This window comes from Oryzias melastigma, linkage group LG2, assembly GCF_002922805.2.
Source record: "Oryzias melastigma strain HK-1 linkage group LG2, ASM292280v2, whole genome shotgun sequence".
NCBI lineage: Eukaryota > Metazoa > Chordata > Actinopteri > Beloniformes > Adrianichthyidae > Oryzias > Oryzias melastigma.
This window is the reverse complement of record NC_050513.1, coordinates 7,795,720-7,801,641: the sequence shown is the minus strand read 5'-3', so window position 1 is coordinate 7,801,641 and position 5,922 is coordinate 7,795,720.

Below are 5,922 nucleotides of genomic sequence, written 5' to 3'. Positions count from 1 at the left end.
GGGGCTAACACAGAGGACCAATCAAAATAGAAGAGGGTGGTAACTGGTCCTGGGGCTGAAATTTTCAGATTTGAACCAGAAAAAAAAAATGAAAGTAAAAAAAAAGATTTGAAATTTAAATTTTACATTTTGAAACATAAAAAAAGCATTTGAAGCTGAATATAAGTACTTTTTCTTCTTAAACAGAAAAATTAAATTAGAAAAATGCTACAAGAACATGTTAAAAACATAAAAAACATGGTTTTCATCCAAAGGTTAAGGTTTTACATCTTTGTTCTGACTGAGCAAAGCAGAAACTTCAGTCGTCTGGATAGATGATGATATTTGTTCATAAAATTTGCAGTTTACTTCAAAAATGAAACAAAAATAGAGGTCTATTGTAGTAAAAAAAAATGCATTCAATAATGAAGATACTCTAGGTGAACCAGCCAATTAGACTGCAGTCTGATGTGAAGAAAGCAGGATAGACCGAGAATAAACGGTAATAAACTGAGAATACACAACATCCACAAGAGATAAGTCCAGGAGTCCAAAAGAAACGAGTTTTTGAACTTTTCACCTCTGTAGACACAAAATGTGATTTTTGTGCTTTGTCGTCATCAGTCCACTTAAAAACCAATGAATTTTAATGTGGCTTCAGGGATTTAAAGACCCAATCTGATGAAAACTGTGTTTTTAAACTTGTTCTTGTGACATTTTTTAATGATATAGAGACGAAATATAAAGAAAATTAAGATTAAAACAGCATTACGGAGTATTTCTTTATTCAAATTGTTGTGAATCAGGAGCAGGTGAAAAAATATTGACGAAAAAATAATGTATTTGTGACATAATCTCGAAATGGGGAAGGGAAAGGAGGCCTAGAAAACGATATAGCTTTTTTAAAATTTTGACTAAAAATGCCATAATCATTAGTAAAAAGCCACTGGGAACTATTTTAGAATAGATCAAAAGATGATCAGAGTGAGTTTTTAGTCCCTTTCATCCTAATCTGGACACGCCAGAATAAAATCATCCGTTTTCCTGGATGAGACACTGTCTTTAAATTAATGATGAGGTCTGACCTCCTAAAGGTCATTTCATGAACTGAAAGAAGTGGGGGGGGTTCATTTGTGGCAATAAAACATCCGAGCAGTGAAAGCTCACCTTGTCCGCGGATCCACCCAGCATTTAGCCAGGTCCCTCCTAATTCAGCATCATGACTCTAATGGGATTGCACCGGGGCCAATTTATCGCCACCGGGGAATTGAGGTTACATACAGTGGGCGAGGGGTTAATTGTGAACAACTGAAGAGGTCAGAGGCGTGTGTGTTTGTGTGTGTGTGTTGAGTAGAGCCGGACCTTTACTAACAGGGGGGGGCGGATTTAAACCAGCATCCTTGGGAGAAGATTTATCCGCGGCTTGTGACACGGCGACAAATAGTGCTGATAGGTGGAGGCCTTTCGCGGCAGAGTCCGGCCCGGATGACAAATGGGCCGCGAGCGTGCGGGTAAAATAGGATGCCAGAGCGTCTTCACTTATCACTGAGTCAGGTCCTTCCTCCCATCCTCTCCTGACACCCAGCTGGGACTTATTTGCCTCTCGCTTCGTCCCTGCTTCTCTTTTTTCCTCCTATCTGTCTCACTTCCACCCTCTCCTCCGGTACTCGCCGGTATCTCGCCGGCCCTCTCAGCCTCCCATATTATGCTGCCAGATAAGAGAGGGGCCCGACTGACAGGGACCCCAAATTAATTTACAAGCAATGATGCCGTAGCCGGGCTGATAGAACAGTCTTTGTACAATATGAAGGGACGGGGAGTGACGCCTGGAGGCACCGAGGAGCCCGGCGCTATCTTTGTAATTATGGGAGGAGACCTTGATCCTCCTCGCTCCTTCTGCCTCCCTTGGTTTTCTCTTTTTTTTTTTTTTTTTTTGATAAATGTGGCAGAAATAGCCCAGGAGACGAATTGGAGTTTGGTGCACGGCAATGAAGAAATCAGACGGATTCTTTCTCAAGGATCTTCTGCCGCATAAATATCTTGTGGAGTGCTCTGTGAGGCTCTTCTCCAATCATGGTTATATCCATGATAGACACACCTACACAAAACTCAATCAAGATTTACGCACATGAAGAAATTACAGCAAATATCAATAAAAATTAACACAGATAAGCGAGATTTTGAGCTTTGTGTGAGTTCCACCTAAAACTAGAAAATGAAAAAAAAAACAAAAAAATATATATATGTTTTTGGTGTTTTTAACATGTACTTGTGGCGTTTTTGTCATGATGGAGGTCCTATATAAAGAAAGTTAGGTCTAAAATGCCATTTCTGAGTATTTCTTTGTTCAAATTGTTGTAAATCAGTGGCAGACTAAACAATGCTTTTTAAAAAAGATCGTATTTGTCTGGCAAAATGATACATATCTTGATGTGCGTCTCACGATACGATACGTATCGCGATATGTCCCAAGACTATACCAGACGGGGCGCATGACCCGCTACGCAGCTGTATTACTTCACTCTCTTTTATCTGAGCCGCTACAAAGCACCGCATTGTGCGTTTTAATATGCATGGTACAGAGTTCAGTTCGGTAACCATCCCGAGTAAAAACTAAGTAGTTCTCGTCTCATAACGACAAAAACCATGAGGCTGATTGAACATATAACACAAGCGGGTTCTCGCGAAATCTTGTTGTTGTTTTGGTTGCGGTGTAGAGCTGCTCAAAGAGGCTCTGTGTGCTGTGCTGCCAACTAGTGGTCGGAGGTTAAAGTGGAGAACAAAAGTAATTAACTAATTAAATACCACCTTGTCAGCATTTTAAATCGATACAAGTATCGTCAGTTGAAAGGATATATCGCCAAATTGATTTTTCTCTAAACCCCTATTACCGTAGAAAATACGCTAGGCGGGCCACAAGCTCCCTGTTCCTCCCCCATAGTGATATATCCACTTGTGGGTGGGGGGTGGGGGGTTGCTCTGCGCCAACAGTCCTGCTCACAATTCAGAGGCGAATTTCTAATGAATTCCTGTTGCTCTGGAGCGAATATGTCATGGAAACTAACACTGTTTTTTTCTTTTATTATTATTTTGGCTAAAAACAACAAAATCATAATTAAAAGACAACTGGGAACACTTTTACCATAGATCAAAAGATGATTGAAGTGGGACTTTATAAAATGGATTTTCATGTCATCCTTTTTGCCACCATTTGTTTGTTATCAAATTAGATTTTCATAGTATTTTCAGCCCATATTCATAGGTTTGACACTTCATTGAAATATATAGACTCAGCCAGAAGATCTGAGAACTTCTAGTGTTGAATAAAAAGCGGATGTTACTATTTTTCTTGCAAAACCATAAGTGTGGGGATTTTGAAGCGCAGAAAAGCAGCTTTGCATTGGAATGTAACAGGTTAGCCCTTTAATGCCAGAAACTGCACGGGTGACACCTAAATAAAAGTTAGGTACCGTAACTCTTCTATAGTTGATGTCTTCAACTTGAAGCTCCAGAGCCACATGTGGCTCTTTCACAGCTCCACTGTGGCTCTATGGCTAAAAGAAATAATAAAATGATGGTATTTTGACATAGATTGAATTTTAGTTAGTCAAATGAATTTATGACTGAGGTGCTTCTATAACAATAAAATAAAGAGGATGCTAGAATTACACGCAATCAAAAGGCAAATGCTCAGATTTCAAATCCTGACTGACTTTGTTTATGATTGGAAGAGCAGATATTTGGATTACCAGCTGCAGACAGAGGATGAAGATACTCCAGGGAAAATCTCAGGTATAAAAAGAAAAAAGACATTTTTGTCTCTGTGTTGTATAAGGTTTTCATTGGTGAACATTTGGTCCAGCGGGATGATGTGTGGCACGCACAAGGTGTTTAATATATATATATATATATATATATATATATATATATATATATATATATATATATATATATATATTAAATAAAAAGAATCAAAGAGCTCTGGTTAATAACAAAGTGTTGCATATCCGCGGAATGCCGCATTTCTTCGCGTCAGAATAAGGAAAATTATGTTAGTCGCGTAAATGGTTAAAACATTACAGTACGGGTGTTTTTTGTTGCTGTTGTTTGTTTGTTTGTTTTTTTTGTCACCTGCAACATCTTCATTGTTAAAAATAAATTATTAGAGTCATATTCATTTTACTGCAGTTAAATTTGGTGAAGTGGTTCTCATGTCATTAACATCAATAATCCTTCTAGTACATCAAAAAATTGACAGATAATTCAGTTTTTTGAGGAAATAAGATTTTTTTTAATATAAAATCCTCCCTAAAAATTAAAATATTATTTAATTCTAATAAGATATACTCTCATTCATGATACAATAGGTAATTTGGCAAGTTTTTGTTCACAACAATGTTAGTTTAAGATGCAAGCCCCTTTATTTACCCACTGTCTCAAATTTTTATAAACACATTTTTAGCAAGGTCTAACCGTTTATAAATAATTCATTATATACCTATTTTGCATTTTTTTTTTCAATACAGTAAGTCATTTATAAAAATGAATAACAATAGATACATTATTTTCACCATAAAGTTTTGAAAATTAACAAACCTTTTCCTGCGAAAAAGTATCTTTGAGATTACATGGAGGCAGCCATTTTGAAATGAGCACCACTACTGCCCCTAGAGGAATAATAATGAATTAGAGGACAGAAAACACGGACCAAGTCTTAAACAGTGGGTTTTTAAGGAAAGTTTGGTTATGCTGATGAGATAAAGGTCTCAGAAATGACTGTATCAAATATGATGCGAATGGTTGTGTTAGGTTAATTGTTGGGAGACACCAACCTTTGCCCAACGGTCAAGTCTTCTATGGACCGCTAAATAATTACTAGTTGTACCATCTGCTTTGTGACCTCAATAAAGATGAAGATTGTCGGGTTTCTTTTGTCACAAAACCGCGCAGAAACAACAAATGGAGCCGCTGCCATGAAATATGCATCTACATAAATTACCGGCTGTGCTTTAGTGCCTAAGAATAGCAGTGGCCTGAAGACCGGGCTCCTCTGATGGAAATACTGCATGGGTGTCCTTCAAACATCTCAGGAATGGATCTGTTCCCTCAGTCTGAAGGCTAAATGCTTTGTGAGCTGTGAAATGGGTGATTTGTTTGCGGGGCAGCTGCAGTCAGTAACGCAGCTCTGCCCTGATGGCCGTCCAGCAATCCGACACAGATAAAGCCGATTTAGGCCCACTTAACACGTCGACGTCGGATTCCCAGCATCATCAGTCGCCGCTCTCGGTTGAAGACTCTCGAAGGCGGCCTCGTGGACTTGGCCCCCGATGTGGAGTTCTCTCGCTGAGACGGAGAAGTGTAAATCCGGAGCTGAAAACTCCATTAAGCGGAGTCGGCCATGCATCCGCGAGCTCCAGTGCCAGACAGCTCTGTAAATCACCGCCCTCCTTCCAGCTCCACTGAAGAAAACAATATGGGCACTGTCTGGGTACCGATCACCCGGCCGGCAGGTTACACTACACCCCCAGCTCTGGCTGCTGCTGCAGCGTGAGACCAAATGCTCTGATCCAGGTTGAACTAACCGCTGACATGTGCACCTGTCAGATATGGGCTGCTGCAGGTCTGTGCGCATTTGGGTTTCTCTGTGGGTGAGCTCTGCAGAATGTGTGGCACTCTCCCAAACTTCTACAGGTTTATCTGAATTTATGTTTTCTTTTTCTGAGCAGAAGCTGCTCCCATCCTCCTCTGACTTGACAGTAATTTTAATGCCTGGTTTCGTTCTGCCTCACAGACACACACAAACACACACGGACTGTAAAGTAAACGGATTTGGAGTGTGTCCGTCCGTCCTAATCCGCTGGCCAGTAAAGGCTGACCGAGGCCTAGCAGGTGCGAGACACTTGTCTGTGGAATGTGTGGAGGGCCAGACTCAGACCTCCCACC